Here is a 17,027-nt window from a genome sequence, read left to right as displayed (position 1 = left end):
AATCCATTGCTATTTATAGAAATGGAGGCTCGCGAGGTATGTTTTTCTTTACAGTTGGAGAGTATTCCTGGAGGGAATGCTGCAGTCTTTTTACAGCCTGCCTTGTTTTTATTGGTATTAATGCTGTCAGCCGGATGCTAAGATTCTACCTGTCTTCTCTACCCGAAACGGATTCGTCTATATGTGTGTACGTGTTGGCAAACTTATTTGTGTTCCCCGGGATTTAGTGTGTGCTGTGCACCGCTGAGCATGTTTGTTTGGCGAAGGTGTCATTGTGGAGCCGAGGCCCTGTAAGCTGTCAGACGCTGAGAGATGCCGGCTCTTGTGAAAGGGCAGGCTTTCAGAGGTACTCCTGTCTATTATAATCGCCGCGACAGTCACCGGGGGGCTCTGACGACACGCCCGAAGTCTCCCCCCAGCACCCCCATGCCCCTCATGCCGCCATACCTTTCCGACGATAGGCGAGCCTCTTGTAAACTTTACGTATGCCCTTGTCTTTCGGTTTTGACGGCGCCACCGGATCATACTTGCCAACCTTGAGACCTCCGAATTCGGGAGATGGAGGGGGCGGGGTTTACGGTAGCGGGGGGTGTGTATTGTAGCGTCCCGGAAGAGTTAGTGCTGCAAGGGGTTCTGGGTATTTGTTCTGTTGTGTTTATGTTGTGTTACGGTGCGGATGTTCTCCCGAAATGTGTTTGTCATTCTTGTTTGGTGTGGGTTCACAGTGTGGCACGCCCCCTAATAATGTTGTCCGGGTGGAAATCGGGAGAAATTCGGGAGAATGGTTGCCCCGGGAGATTTTCGGGAGGGGCACTGAAATTCGTGAGTCTCCCGGGAAAATCGGGAGGGTTGGCAAGTGTGCACCCGATTGTCAGGGCATCTGTTGAATGAATCCCACCATGTAAACTAATACCTTCAGAAATTGCCTCTAAATCGTTAAAAATGCTATTGCTAGGCAGAAATACCCAAGATAAGGTACGGCCGCCTATGCACAGTCGGTAAAATAACCAGCAGTTGTTGTTCTTTGCTGAAAGGAACCAACATCTAATACCAGTAACAATGTCTGTGTGAATCCATCAATTAATCAATCGAAGTGATCCTGGTTTTTTGATAAACCAGGATCACATTCCCAAACAGTTTTAAAACATAGTCAGCCCGCCCACATTGGCTGTGCTGCCGGGCACAAAATGGCTGCACCGGGAGGCACACAATGGTTGGACGAAGCAGTTGTACACTGAGACAAGGTCCGTACGTGACTTAGTCGGTGTGTGGTCCGTACAATGTGGGGTTCGTCAATCGAGGTTCTACCTTATTAATAACCGAGATGGGTTCGGTTTCAATCATCATTACATGAAATGTCATCTCATATTTAGTATGAATGTACTTGCTTGATTCTCAGCTTTCACACTCTTTGATTAATGTATTTTGTTGAATTACAGTTCGGTGTAACAGTGGCCAGCAAGTGTGGCTGGGCCATGTGGACGTTGGCAAACCTGATAGCATGGACTTTTAGCTCGGTGGTCGGCACGCTCGCCTCTCATGCGGAGGACCCGGGTTCGAACCATAAGGCAGGGACCGAACCACGTGGCTTGCATATATTGTAACCCAATTGTATCCCATTGGGTTGAGTTTTTTCTTGCCCTGATGTGGGATGTGAGCCGAGGATGTCGTTGTGGCTTGTGCAGCCCTTTGAGACACTTGTGATTAAGGGCTATATAACTAAACTTTGATTGATTGATTGATTACATATGTATGGCCTTGTGACTGTACAACACCTGTCACAAGTGCTTACTGCTGAGAACCAGTGTCTTATGCAGGGGTTATTTAAAGATTCAAGATTCAAGATGATTTATTGTCAATTCTTAACATGCACAATTTCCGGCACAGTCCCACTAAGAACAGACATCCGTTGCAGGGAGACAAGATGAGACCGCCAACGGATCAATCATTTTTACGGCGCTCCTTAAAAAAAGGTGGGAAAAAGGTGATATTGGGAAAGGGGAGAAGAGTAAAACAATATCAGTCAAAGGCTGAGTCCTTATGCAGTCATTTTCCTGCAGTTCAGTCTAGGGCTGATTAAATACATGAAATCAATTAGAAAAACCTTCTATTTATATTTGGTTGCTCTGATTAATCGTTTAATAAGCGTAACAAATAAAGTGGCTATTTCTAAGACCCTTCTTAAAACCCATTTTTATTCACTGGCTTTTAACCCAGCATGAGACTTTAAACTGTTTTTAACTTTTAACTTTTTTTTTTTTAACTGTTTTTAACTTTTAACTGCTTTTTATCTATAATTTTGTATTTGCTTTTTCAATGTGTATTTTACTTCTGTTTTAAATTTTATTTTTTAGTCTGTCCTTTGCCTTTATTTCTTTGTGGTGTACAGCCCTTTGTTCTTCAACTGTGGTTGTTTTTAAAGGGCTTTATAAATAAAGTTGGTATGGTATGGTATGGTATAAAATCCGGACCTCATGGAGTGCCTGGAACTTTAAATATCGGACATACACTACCGTTCAAAAGTTTGGGGTCACATTGAAATGTCCTTATTTTTGAAGGAAAAGCACTGTACTTTTCAATGAAGATAACTTTAAACTAGTCTTAACTTTAAGGAAATACACTCTTTACATTGCTAATGTGGTAAATGACTATTCTAGCTGCAAATGTCTGGTTTTTGGTGCAATATCTACATAGGTGTATAGAGGCCCATTTCCAGCAACTATCACTCCAGTGTTCTAATGGTACAATGTGTTTGCTCATTGGCTCAGAAGGCTAATTGATGATTAGAAAACCCTTGTGCAATCATGTTCACACATCTGAAAACAGTTTAGCTCGTTACAGAAGCTACACAACTGACCTTCCTTTGAGCAGATTGAGTTTCTGGAGCATCACATTTGTGGGGTCAATTAAACGCTCAAAATGGGCAGAAAAAGAGAATTTTCATCTGAAACTCGACAGTCTATTGTTGTTCTTAGAAATGAAGGCTATTCCACAAAATTGTTTGGGTGACCCCAAACTTTTGAACGGTAGTGTAGTTTCCACATAGAGCGCACATAAAAGTAGTGTTATGTGAGTGCCTTAAAATATTTAAAAAACATTTTTTTAATTTTATTTTGTTAAAATTCCAATTTTAATGCGGTGGCGCATGCCGGCTGAAGGCGTGACCCCGGAACGCAGAGACGGAAAAGTGGCACGCCGGTAAAAGCATATTTTAATGACAAAACAAAAGCTGTAGTGCAGCAGGGAAGTGCACTGGAAGCATGGGAAAATAATAGATAAGAAACAGCCTACAAAGTAAAATGATCCAGCAGCAACAGCTGGAACCAAATAGGCCTGATTGGACAAACGAGGACAGGCTGTAGTGAAGCTGAAAAAAAAAGAGGAACCAAAATAGGAAAACAAACTTTATTAGACAAAAAGAAAAATCATTGTTTATTTCAACTAGTTCCTCTAAAATATGCAATATCAAGTGTGTTTTACCCGATTAATCGAACAAACTAATCGATAGACTACTCGATTACTAAAATAATCGATATTTCAGTTCCATGCGGAAATGCTTGGTCCCCACAAGGTCTTAAGGTGATGTGTCACCATCTGCAGCCCCGCTGTCATCACAAACTCAATAGCAGATCTCCACTTCTCCCGAACAGAAGGAGAAAAAAAAAAGAAGAAGAAACAATCGATCGATGTCACCCCTCCTCCGTGCGTATCATCACAATCCATCTGTGTTTATCAGCCTATCTGGTTTCCTATCGTTTGTTGTCTGCGGGCGTTGTGCTTTTCTTCTCTTTTTTATGGGACTTTGTTTTCTTTCTTCCTCCTCCCGCATTTTCTTGGTGATCCATCAGCCCATTTACCTTATCACCGTGCCAAACCAGCCATTTAGGCACCCATCTGTCTGTCAAACTATATCTTGGCTTTCATTCGTCTAACTCGTGCTGTGTCTACGCCCCCGCCTGTCAATCACGCTGCGTGCCTGAGCTGCATCGTTGGCCCGCCTCCCACTGATTTCTTTTGATTAGGAGCTTTACACTGTATTAGCTTCTTAAGCCTTAAAACCTCACAAATGAGCTGTATCAACAATTGTGTTTCTACCAAGGTAATAATGTTTTATCAGAGAGGTATTCGTTTTGTAATACTTTTGTATGACCTCAAAACCGCTTTTATGATGTCTGAGTGCAGATTTACACCTGTGCAAACTGCAACCATGATAAAAAATACAAAACATATTGCAACCTTCCAATGAAAAGCATGTCTCCAAATCGTATTGTTTATTTTATATATCTAAAAAAATATATTTTCATAGCACCACCAACAAGTTATAACCCACTTGTCTTTATTTTTATTTGATTACGATTTTTTTTTTTTTTGCATATGATACATCATATATAATTTATACTATAATAAATAAATAAATACACTAATACACTATATTATAAATTATATATATATATATATTATATATAATACACTATATTGCCAAACGTATTTGGCCACCCATCCAAATGTTAAGAATCAGGTATCCTAATCACTTGGCCCGGCCACAGGTGAATGCTCCAGGATACCAAAACATTTTGGACAAGTCCATATTCCACCAGTGCACAAAGCAAGGTCCATAAAGACATGGATGACAGAGTCTGGTGTGGATGAAATTGACTGGCCTGCACAGAGTCCTGACTTGAACCCTTTGGGATGAATTAGAACGGAGACTGAGAGCCAAGCCTTCTCCACCAACATCAGTGTGTGACCTCAGCAATGCGCCTTTGGAAGAATGGTGGAAAATTCCTATAAACACACTCCGCAACCTTGTGGACAGCCTTCCCAGAAGAGTTGAAGCTGTAATATCTGCAAAAGGTGGACTGGCGACTTATTGAACCCTATGGGTTAGGAATGGGATGGCACTTCAAGTTCATATGTGAGTCAAGGCAGGTGGCCAAATACTTTTGGCAATATAGTGTATATTTGCCTTTTATCACCAACTGTAAATATTTTTCATTATTTTATTTTTTTTACTTAACGGCTACAAATTGTATCTCCAAATATGATTTTATCAACAAAAATGTGTCTCTTTTAAGGGAAACAAATATGTTCCACAAATCTCAAATGTTGGAGATGCATGCTTGTTACTGGATAGCAATGTGTGCAGTATAGCTAAATGTTAGTATTTCTTTTTTTTTTTTATGAAAAAAAAGCTAAAACATTACTTTTTTTCTTTTAAAAAAAAAATACCCACAATCTGAAGATTTTAATTGACAGTAACAAAGAAATAAACCACAAAAATGATATCTGCTTTTTACCGGATTGTTTTTGGAATATAAACATTTGGGGTTTTGGCACCAGCCGCTAGACTATATCTGACCAATCTAAATCTATGACTTGATCTGACCAATCAGAGTCTAAGACTAGATCTGATCAATTAGAGTCTAAGACTAGACACAACCATTCGCTACCATGCAACGCGAACATGACGATATGCTTTCTTTTGACAGAAACATCCAAAGGAAACGTATATTTTTCTTATGAATAACAATTTTTAAATGGAGATACTTGGTTCTCATTGGATAATAATACAAAATTAAAGCTTCAAGCAGCGATGGACGGGACCGACTTTGACGGCACATAAAATCCAAACCGGAGCAGTAATTAAAACTCTTTCGTCAACTTTTAATCAGAAGGGTTCAAGCTCACTCCTGTGCTAGTTTGAAGCCGAAACGACAAATGTGCTCAGAGGAGATAATGTTTGAAAAAAGGTGACCGTTTTTTACAAAACTTTTGTTTTGAAGGGGGAATTGCAAACTTCCTGTTGATTTTTGCTGGGGGTTGTCAGTGAATGAAATCTAGGTCTAAGTGAGACCTACATAGAGGTTTTTGTTTCATGTCTCTACGACATTCCTACTGGAAGTTACAGGCAGTTGTGTCTGTGTTTTCTTCCTAGGAGCAGTTTTGTCTGTGTTTTCTTCCTAGGGGGCGCTAGAGTGCAACTTTGAGTTTTGGGGTTGTTTTTTTTATTAGATCGCAATTTTTGCCAGTCCTTATGTGTGTGTCCAGTTTGGTGAGTTTTGAAGCATATTAAGGGGGTCAAATTATAGCTCCAAGAGGCAAAGGTGACTGTTTTTACAAAACTTTTGTTTTGAAGGGGGAATTGCAAACTTCCTGTTGATTTTTGCTGAAGGGTGTCAGTGTATGAAATCTAGGTCTAAGTGAGACCTACATAGAGGTTTTTGTTTCATGTCTCTACGACATTCCTACTGGAAGTTACAGGCAGTTTTGTCTGTGTTTTCTTCCTAAGAGCAGTTTTGTCTGTGTTTTCTTCCTAGGAGCAGTTTTGTCTGTGTTTTCTTCCTAGGGGGCGCTAGAGCGCAACTTTGAGTTTTGGGGTTGGTTTTTTTATTAGATCGCAATTTTTGCCAGTCCTTATGTGTGTGTCCAGTTTGGTGAGTTTTGAAGCATGTTAAGGGGGTCAAATTATAGCTCCAAGAGGCAAAGGTGACTGTTTTTTACAAAACTTTTGTTTTGAAGGGGGAATTGCAAACTTCCTGTTGATTTTTGCTGGGGGTTGTCAGTGAATGGAATTAGGTCTAAGTGAGACCTACATAGAGGTTTTTGTTTCATGTCTGTACAACATTCCTACTGGAAGTTACAGGCAGTTTTGTCTGTGTTTTCTTCCTAGGAGCAGTTTTGTCTGTGTTTTTTTCCTAGGGGTCGCTAGAGCGCAATTTTGAGTTTTGGGGTTGTTTTTTTTTATTAGATCACAATTTTTGCCAGTCCTGATGTGTGTGTCCAGTTTGGTGAGTTTTGCAGCATGTTAAGGGGGTCAAATTATAGCTCCAAGAGGCAAAGGTGACTGTTTTTACAAAACTTTTGTTAGAAGGGGGAATTGCAAACTTCCTGTTGATTTTTGCTGAAGGATGTCAGTGTATGAAATCTAGGTCTAAGTGAGACCTACATAGAGGTTTTTGTTTCATGTCTCTATGACATTCCTACTGGAAGTTACAGGCAATTCTGTCTGTGTTTTCTTCCTAGGGGGCGCTAGAGCGCAATTTTGAGTTTTGGGGCTAGGTTTTTTTGATTAGATCGCAATTTTCGCCAGTCCTGATGTGTGTGTCAAACATGGTGAGCTTTGAAGCATGTTAAGGGGGTCAAATTACAGCTCAAAGAGGCGGCGGTATAATAATAATAAAACCTTCCAAATACAATAGGGTCCTCTGTCCCAAAGGGACATTCGGTCCCTAATAAACACGATTTGTTTGTTAGCTCTTGTGTTGGATGTCAACATATTGTGTTGCACCACTCCAGTTGTATTATACTTTACTTCTGTGTAACATAATTTGCATCAATGGATGATAAATGTGTATTTTCCACATCAAGTTGAGATAGTGTTTTTTCCTAAAATCCTGCAACATGCAGCCGGCTATCTTATCTGTGATCTAAATAGCTCGCTCACAGCTTCCAAACGGAAGCAGGTCACCGCTTTGGCTCAGCGCAGTGCGGTTCAAGCCCCAGTGGAGCAAGCCAGACACTGATGTCAATGTAGTCAGGGGGTCTGGCCTCCCGCAGAGGCCCAATCAGTCTTATAGGATCAGTGACGGGGCCCCCCCTAGGCACCAGTGTGCCTTGGCCTGATGGATTGCTCTCGCTTCCTGGCTCAGGTCAGAGAAAAACCAGGCTTTGGCGCCTCGCTCCATCTGCGCCGCCCAGGCCTCCTCCTGCACGCCTTGTGGTCACTCAAAAGTCAGAAGCTAAAAGATCAGTTCAAGTCTTCTTGTCAGGACATTCTTAGACCCCAGTAGAGCGCCCTCGCACAGAAACCGCACTTGTACGTCCGATGCTTCAGAGTAGCAAAATAAAGTCTAACAAGAGGTGAGCGGGGATTTATTCTTGAGGATATTTGTTTCTTTCATGCTTCTGCTTAGTTCAAAGCATGCCCTAAAAAAATGAAGAAACGGGGGATTTTTGCCGCAGGCCACGGTGATGGATTGCAAAAGTGTTTTTCGTAAAAATTCTCCTTCGTTTGGGCCTCCGCTATCTGCCGAGAGAAGTTGTTCAGATGATTCCACCGAGTTAAGAAAGAAAAAAGTTTGGGGAAATTTGTGGTTTTTGTGGACCGATGAGGAGTATGAACCAGAATTAAAGGGGGTCAAAGCTGCAAAAGGCTGCAAAAAGAACAGGCAAAGCATGCGGGGTCCTTTTTGAGATTTAGTTTGTGAAAAAATCTTTGTGCACTTAACGATTTGATCCGATTCCCATTACGAGGGTGACGATTCGATGGGGAATCTATTCTTGATTCAACACGATTCTGGGTTCAAACCGGTTCTCACAATGTATTATTTAAAAAGTAAAGGTACCCATGATTGTCACACTCACACACACACTAGGTGTGGCAAAATTATTCTCTGCATTTAACCCATCACCCACTGGGAGGTGAGGGGAGCAGTGAGCAACACCGGTGGCCGCGCCCGGGAATATTTTTTGGTGATTTAACCCCCAATTCCAACCATTGATGCTGAGTGCCAAGCAGGGAGGTAATGGGTCCCATTTTTATAGTAGGCTATATATATATATATATATATATATATATATATATATATATATATATATATATATATATATATATATATATATATATATATATATATACATATACATATTGACTTATCTAATATTGGCCCAGGCCTAGTGCTGAGAATAATTGAAGAAATAAATCATCAAAAAAAAAAACATGACTGAGATCGGCTTCATAAAGCTTGCGTTAATTATTTTGCAATGCAGTCTGCTGAAAATGATGGAAAGCGCAACTTTACGTAGCAACTGACGCTGTGGTCAACGTTGGAATTGCCACAAACCTCCTCAGTGGCCTTGTGGTTAGAGTGTCCGCCCTGAGATCGGTAGGTCGTGAGTTCAAATCCCGGCCGACGGCTAAAGTGGATATTTGTCACGTTTCATGTGTCGGGTAAACCGCGACGAACGGGGCCATATGAATCCCCTTCCTACTGTAGTCTGCACCAATATATATAAGACTTGTAAAGTCATTTTGATAGTAGGCTAATATAGACACATCATGTGTTGCCTTCATTATAACACTTATTAAGGCTTTTAAAGTAATGTTGATAGTAGGCTAATATAGACACTTACATCATGTGTTGCCTTCATTATAACACATATATCAATCAATCAATCAATCAATGTTTATTTATATAGCCCTAAATCACAAGTGTCTCAAAGGGCTGTACAAGCCACAACGACATCCTCGGTACAGAGCCCACATACGGGCAAGGAAAAACTCACCCCAGTGGGACGTCGGTGAATGACTATGAGAAACCTTGGAGAGGACCGCATATGTGGGTAACCCCCCCCCTCTAGGGGAGACCGAAAGCAACGGATGTCGAGTGGGTCTGACATAACATTGTGAAAGTCCAGTCCACAGTGGATCCAACACATCAGCGGGAGTCCAGTCCACAGCGGGGCCAACAGGAAACCATCCCGAGCGGAGACGGGTCAGCAGCGCAGAGATGTCCCCAACCGATGCACAGGCTAGTGGTCCACCCGGGGTCCCGGCTCTGGACAGCCAGCACTTCATCCATGGCCACCGGACCTATGCAACTCCCCCTCGCAAGGGACAGGGGAGAAGAGGAGAGAAGAAAAGAAACGGCAGATCAACTGGTCTAAAAAAGGGGGGGTCTATTTAAAGGCTAGATTATACAAATGAGTTTTAAGATGGGACTTAAATGCTTCTACTGAGGTAGCATCTCTAACTGTTACCGGGAGGGCATTCCAGAGTACTGGAGCCCGAATAGAAAACGCTCTATAGCCCGCAGACTTTTTTTTGGGCTCTGGGAATCACTAATAAGCCGGAGTTCTTTGAACGCAGATTTCTTGTCGGGACATATGGTACAATACAATCGGCGAGATAGGCTGGAGCTAAACCGTGTAATATTTTATACGTAAGTAGTAAAACCTTAAAGTCGCATCTTAAGTGCACAGGAAGCCAGTGCAAGTGAGCCAGTATAGGCGTAATATGATCAAACTTTCTTGTTTTTGTCAAAAGTCTAGCAGCCGCATTTTGTACCAACTGTAATCTTTTAATGCTAGACATAGGGAGGCCCGAAAATAATACATTACAGTAATCGAGACGAGACGTAACGAACGCATGAATAATGATCTCAGCGTCGCTAGTGGACAAGATGGAACGAATTTTAGCGATATTACGGAGATGAAAGAAGGCCGTTTTAGTAACACTCTTAAAGGCCTACTGAAATGAATTTTTTTTATTTAAACGGGGATAGCAGATCTATTCTATGTGTCATACTTGATCATTTCGCGATATTGCCATATTTTTGGTGAAAGGATTTAGTATAGAACAACGACGATAAAGATTGCAACTTTTGGTATCTGATAAAAAAAAAGGCTTGCACCTACCGGAAGTAGCGTGACGTAGTCAGTTGAACATATACGCAAAGTTCCCTATTGTTTACAATGATGGCCGCATGAAGTGAGAGAGATTCGGACTGAGAAAGCGACAATTTCCCCATTAATTTGAGCGAGGATGAAAGATTTGTGGATGAGTAAAGTGCAAGTGAAGGACTAGTGGGGAGTTGAAGCTATTCAGATAGGGAAGATGCTGTGAGAGCCGGGGGTGACCTGATATTCAGCTGGGAATGACTACAACAGTAAATAAACACAAGACATATATATACTCTATTAGCCACAACACAACCAGGCTTATATTTAATATGCCACAAATTAATCCTGCATAAAAACACCTGCGTGTTTGTTATGCTAGCTCCTAGCTCCTCTGCTAGCTCCTAGCTCCATAGAACACGCCAATACAATTCAAACACCTGATCAACACACACAATCACTCAGCCCAAAAGACCGTTTACCTAACCCAAGGTTCATAAAGCTTATATATTTTTAAAAAGTTACGTACGTGACGCGCACATACGGTCAAGTTATCGAATGTTTAGCAGCCAAGGCTGCATACTCACGGTACCTGATATTCAGCTGGGAATGACTACAACAGTAAATAAACACAAGACATATATATACTCTATTAGCCACAACACAACCAGGCTTATATTTAATATGCCACAAATTAATCCTGCATAATAACACCTGCGTGTTTGTTATGCTAGCTCCTAGCTCCTCTGCTAGCTCCTAGCTCCATAGAACACGCCAATACAATTCAAACACCTGATCAACACACACAATCACTCAGCCCAAAAGACCGTTCACCTAACCCAAGGTTCATAAAGCTTATATATTTTTAAAAAGTTACGTACGTGACGCGCACGTACGATACGGTACGTGTTATGCTAGCTCCTAGCTCCTCTGCTAGCTCCTAGCTCCATAGAACACGCCAATACAATTCAAACACATGATCAACACACACAATCACTCAGCCCAAAAGACCGTTCACCTAACCCAAGGTTCATAAAGCTTATATATTTTAAAAAAGTTACGTACGTGACGCGCACGTACGATACGGTACGTGTTATGCTAGCTCCTAGCTCCTCTGCTAGCTCCTAGCTCCATAGAACACGCCAATACAATTCAAACACATGATCAACACACACAATCACTCAGCCCAAAAGACCGTTCACCTAACCCAAGGTTCATAAAGCTTATATATTTTAAAAAAGTTACGTACATACGCAAAAAAAAGCCAAAGCTGCATACTCACAGTAGCACGTCTGCGTCTTTGTCATCCAAATCAAAGTAATCCTGGTAAGAGTCTGTGTTGTCCCAGTTCTCTACAGGCGTCTGTGTATCCAAATCAAAAGTCCTCCTGGTTAGAGTCTCTGTTATCCGAGTTCTTCCATCTTGACTGCATCTTTCGGGAATGTAAACAAAGAAGCGCCGGCTGTGTACTGTTGTGGCTGACTACGTTCGAAAAATACGTCCATTTCGCACCGACAACTTTCTTCTTTGCTTGCTCGGCTTCCTTCTCAATAATGCAATGAACATGATTGAAACAGATTCACGAACACAGATGTCCAGAATACTGTGGAATTATGAAATGAAAACAGAGCTTTTTCGTATCGGCTTCAATGTGGAAGGCATACCCGTGTTCGCCGGGCTACGTCACACGCATACGTCATCCTCAGAGGCGTTTCGAACCGGAAGTTTAGCGGCAAATTTAAAATGTCACTTTATAAGTTAACCCGGCCGTATTGGCATGTGTTATAATGTTAAGATTTCATCATTGATATATAAACTATCAGACTGCGTGGTCGGTAGTAGTGGGTTTCAGTAGGCCTTTAATGTGTGACTCAAACGAGAGAGTTGGGTCGAAGATAATACCCAGATTCTTTACCGAGTCTCCTTGTTTAATTGTTTGGTTGTCAAATGTTAAGGTGGTATTATTAAATAGATGTTGGTGTCTAGCAGGACCGATAATCAGCATTTCCGTTTTCTTAGCGTTGAGTTGCAAAAAGTTAGCGGACATCCATTGTTTAATTTCATTAAGACACGCCTCCAGCTGACTACAGTCCGGCGTGTTGGTCAGCTTTAGGGGCATGTAGAGTTGAGTGTCATCAGCATAACAGTGAAAGCTAACACCGTACTTGCGTATGATGTCACCCAGCGGCAGCATGTAAATACTAAAGAGTGCAGGGCCAAGAACCGAACCCTGGGGAACTCCGCACGTTACCTTGACATAGTCCGAGGTCACATTGTTATGGGAGACGCACTGCATCCTGTCAGTAAGATAAGAGTTAAACCAAGACAAGGCTAAGTCTGACATACCAATACGTGTTTTGATACGCTCTAATAAAATATTATGATCGACGGTATCGAAAGCGGCGCTAAGATCAAGAAGCAGCAACATAGATGACGCATCAGAATCCATCGTTAGCAATAGATCATTAGTCATTTTTGCGAGGGCTGTCTCCGTAGAGTGATTTGCCCTGAAACCGGATTGAAAAGGTTCACAGAGATTGTTAGTCACTAAGTGTTCATTTAGCTGCTGTGCAACAGTTTTTTCGAGAATTTTGGAAATAAACGGAAGGTGGGAGACCGGTCGGTAGTTTACCATGAGGTCAGGATCGAGGTTAGGTCTTTTGAGCAGAGGATGAATAACCGCTTTTTTGAATGCTAGGGGAACAGTGCCGGAGGAAAGTGATAAGTTTATAATATTTAACACTGATGGACCTAATAATACAAACAGTTCCTTGATAAGTTTCCCAGGAAGTGGGTCAAGTAAACATGTTGTTTGTTTTATCCCACTTACACGCTGTAATAATTCCTCTAATGTTATTTCATCAAAAATAGAGAGACTATTTTGGAGGGCAGTGTCCGTCGTATATACAGTCGTATTTGTGTTAATAGAGCCCAGTTGTAGCTGGGATGCGTTGTCTTTAATCTCCTTTCTAATGAGTTCAATTTTCTTATTAAAGAAATTCATAAAATCATCTGCCGAGTGGGTGGAGCTACTGGGAGGAGTCCCTTGTTGGGTTAGCGATGCTACTGTACTAAACAAAAATTTAGGATCGTTTTTGTTGAGGCGGATGAGATTTGAGTAGTATTTAGCTTTAGCTAAGGTAAGCATGCGTTTATAAGTTATTAAACTATCACTCCATGCTTGATGGAAAACCTCAAGTTTAGTCGCGCGCCATTTGCGTTCCAGTTTTCTACATGATAATTTATGAGCTCTAATTTCTTCTGTAAACCATGGGGTGCGCCTTTTAGGGGCCCTTTTTTGCTTTAGCGGTGCTATACTATCAATAATTTCGCGCAAGGCATCGTCAAAGTTGTTAGTGAGTTTATCAATAGAGCCGACATAATTTGGGAATGGTGCTATTACCGAAGGCAGTAGGTCAGCAAGAGTCATCGTTGTGGCAGCATTAATGTTGCGGCCGCTATAGCAGTTATTATTATTATTAGCTTGTTGACAAAGAGTCAAAACTTCAAATTTTATATATATATAAAACTTTTAAAGTCATTTTGATAGTAGGCTAAATTAAGTTAATATAGACACTTACATCATGTGTTGCCTTCATTATAACACTTATTAAGGCTTTTAAAGTAATGTTGATAGTAGGCTAATATAGACACTTACATCATGTGTTGCCTTCATTATAACACATATATAAAACTTTTAAAGTCATTTTGATAGTAGGCTAATATAGCTAATATAGACACTTACATCATGTGTTGCCTTCATTATTACACTTATATAAGGCTTTTAAAGTCATTTTGATAGTAGGCTAATATAGACACTTACATCATGTGTTGCCTTCATTATAACACTTATGTAAGGCTTTTAAAGTAATTTTGATAGTAGGCTAATACAGCTATTATAGACACTGACATCATGTGTTGCCTTCATTATAACACTTATATAAGGCTTTTAAAGTCATTTTGATAGTAGGGTAATATAGATAATATAGACACTTGCATCATTTGTTGCCTTCATTATAACACTTATATAAGGCTTTTAAAGTCATTTTTATAGTAGGCTAATATAGCTTAATATAGACACTTACATCATGTGTTGCCTTCATTATAACACTTATATAAGGTTTTTAAAATCATTTTGATAGTAGGCTAATATAGACACTTGCATCATGTGTTGCCTTCATTATAACACTTATATAAGGCTTTTAAAGTCATTTTGATAGTAGGCTAAAATAGCTTAATATAGACACTTACATCATGTGTTGCCTTCATTATAACACTTATATAAGGCTTTTAAAGTCATTTTGATAGTAGGCTAATACAGCTATTATAGACACTGACATCATGTGTTGCCTTCATTATAACACTTATATAAGGCTTTTAAAGTCATTTTGATAGTAGGCTAATACAGCTATTATAGACACTTGCATCATTTGTTGCCTTCATTATAACAGTTATATAAGGCTTTTAAAGTCATGTTGATAGTAGGTTAAAATAGCTTAATATAGTCACTTACATCATGTGTTGCCTTCATTATAACACTTATATAAGGCTTTTAAAGTCATGTTGATAGTAGGTTAAAATAGCTTAATATAGTCACTTACATCATGTGTTGCCTTCCTTATAACACTTATATAAGGCGTATAAAGTCATTTTGATAGTAGACTAATATAGCTATCATAGACACTTACATCATGTGTTGCCTTCATTATAACACGTATATAAGGCGTATAAAGTCATTTTGATAGTCGACTAATATAGCTATTATAGACACTTAAATTATGTGTTGCCTTCATTATATAAGAATTTTAAAATAATTTTGATAGTAGGCTAATATAGACACTTACATCATGTGTTTCTTTCATTATAACACTTATATAAGGCTTTTAAAGTCATTTTGATAGTAGGCTAATATAGCTAATACAGACACTTGCATCATGTGTTGCCTTCATTATAACACTTATATAAGGCTTTTAAAGTAATTTTGATAGTAGGCTAATATAGTTGATATAGACACTTGCATCATGTGTTGCCTTCATTATAACACTTATATAAGGCTTTTAAAGTCATTTTGATAGTAGGCTAATATAGCTGATATAGTCACTTGCATCATGTGTTGCCTTCATTATAACACTTATATAAGACTTTTAAAGTCATTTTGATAGTAAGCTAATATAGCTAATATAGACACTTACATCATGTGTTGCCTTCATTATAACATGTGTATCAAACTTTTAAAGTCATGTTGATAGTAGGTTAAAATAGCTTAATATAGACACTTACATCATGTGTTGCCTTCATTATAACACTTATATAAGGCGTATGAAGTAATTTTGATAGTAGACTAATATAGCTATTATAGACACTTAAATTATGTGTTGTCTTTATTATATAAGAATTTTAAAATCATTTTGATAGTAGGCTAATATAGACACTTGCATCATGTGTTGCCTTCATTATAACACTTATATAAGGCGTATGAAGTAATTTTGATAGTAGACTAATATAGCTATTATAGACACTTAAATTATGTGTTGTCTTTATTATATAAGAATTTTAAAATCATTTTGATAGTAGGCTAATATAGACACTTGCATCATGTGTTGCCTTCATTATAACACTTTTAGTGTAATTTAGTGTTTCGTGCCTTGTCCTCTGCCGGGTGCGTCTGTCTGCGGCCTGCTGCTGGCCCTTGTGGGCGGCACGGTGGGCCAGGCTCTGGGGTTCCTGTCGCTGTCCGTCTTGGCTGCGTGGGGGCGGTGGCCCCTGGCTCCCTGGGCACCACACCTACTGTTTGTGAGATGGGTTCTCGGGGAGGCTGGGGCCGTACTCTGGCTCCCGCACACACTGGGAGTCAAATGTATTGTACATGCAAATTCACATATACTCACACACATACATACAGACATACATAGGTACCTACGCTCCCACATACATATACAAATAAATACAGTACATATTTACACACTCAAAGTTCGTACATCCACACGCACATTCATTATACAAACATACTGTATACACATACTGTACATATACATTCACTGTAAAAACATACATATACACATACTGTACATATACATTCACTGTACAAACACACACATACTACACATACATTCACTGTACAAACACACACATACATATACTGTACATATACATTCACTGTACAAACACACATTTACACATACTGTACATATACATTCACTGTTCAAACACACATACTGTATACACATACGTACATATACATTCGCTGTACACACATATACACATACTGTACATATACATTCACTGTACAAGCACACATACACATACTGTACATATACAAGTACATATGCACACATACACTCATGCACATAATCACGTTTCATCAAACATATATTAACGTTGTTGCCCTAGGGTAAACTGGGTATAACACATGGCACACTGACAAAGCTTAACCTATTGTTACTATAACAATCTACAAGGTTAAGGTTGCTTATCTTTCTTCCGCCCCATTTTTCTGCATTCTTTCGTATCTCAAGTTATCATTACGTATATGTATTGTTGCATTTGAACAATTGTATTGTTGATAATAAAGGTAAAGTACTGGTATTGTTTATTATCAATAGCACTATTTCTATTGGTATTCATATTGC

General features: G+C 39.7%; 1 protein-coding gene across 2 annotated transcripts in view; it reads left to right on the top strand.

Annotated features, from left to right (window-relative positions):
• Positions 1-17,027, top strand: part of LOC133644854 (protein diaphanous homolog 2-like) — a 201,164-nt gene that overhangs the window by 162,894 nt on the left and 21,243 nt on the right. The gene's annotated exons all lie outside the window — the stretch shown is intronic.

This window comes from Entelurus aequoreus, linkage group LG28, assembly GCF_033978785.1.
Source record: "Entelurus aequoreus isolate RoL-2023_Sb linkage group LG28, RoL_Eaeq_v1.1, whole genome shotgun sequence".
Lineage (NCBI taxonomy): Eukaryota > Metazoa > Chordata > Actinopteri > Syngnathiformes > Syngnathidae > Entelurus > Entelurus aequoreus.
The sequence above is the reverse complement of the archived record's forward strand: the minus strand, read 5'-3'. Positions and strand labels throughout refer to the sequence as shown.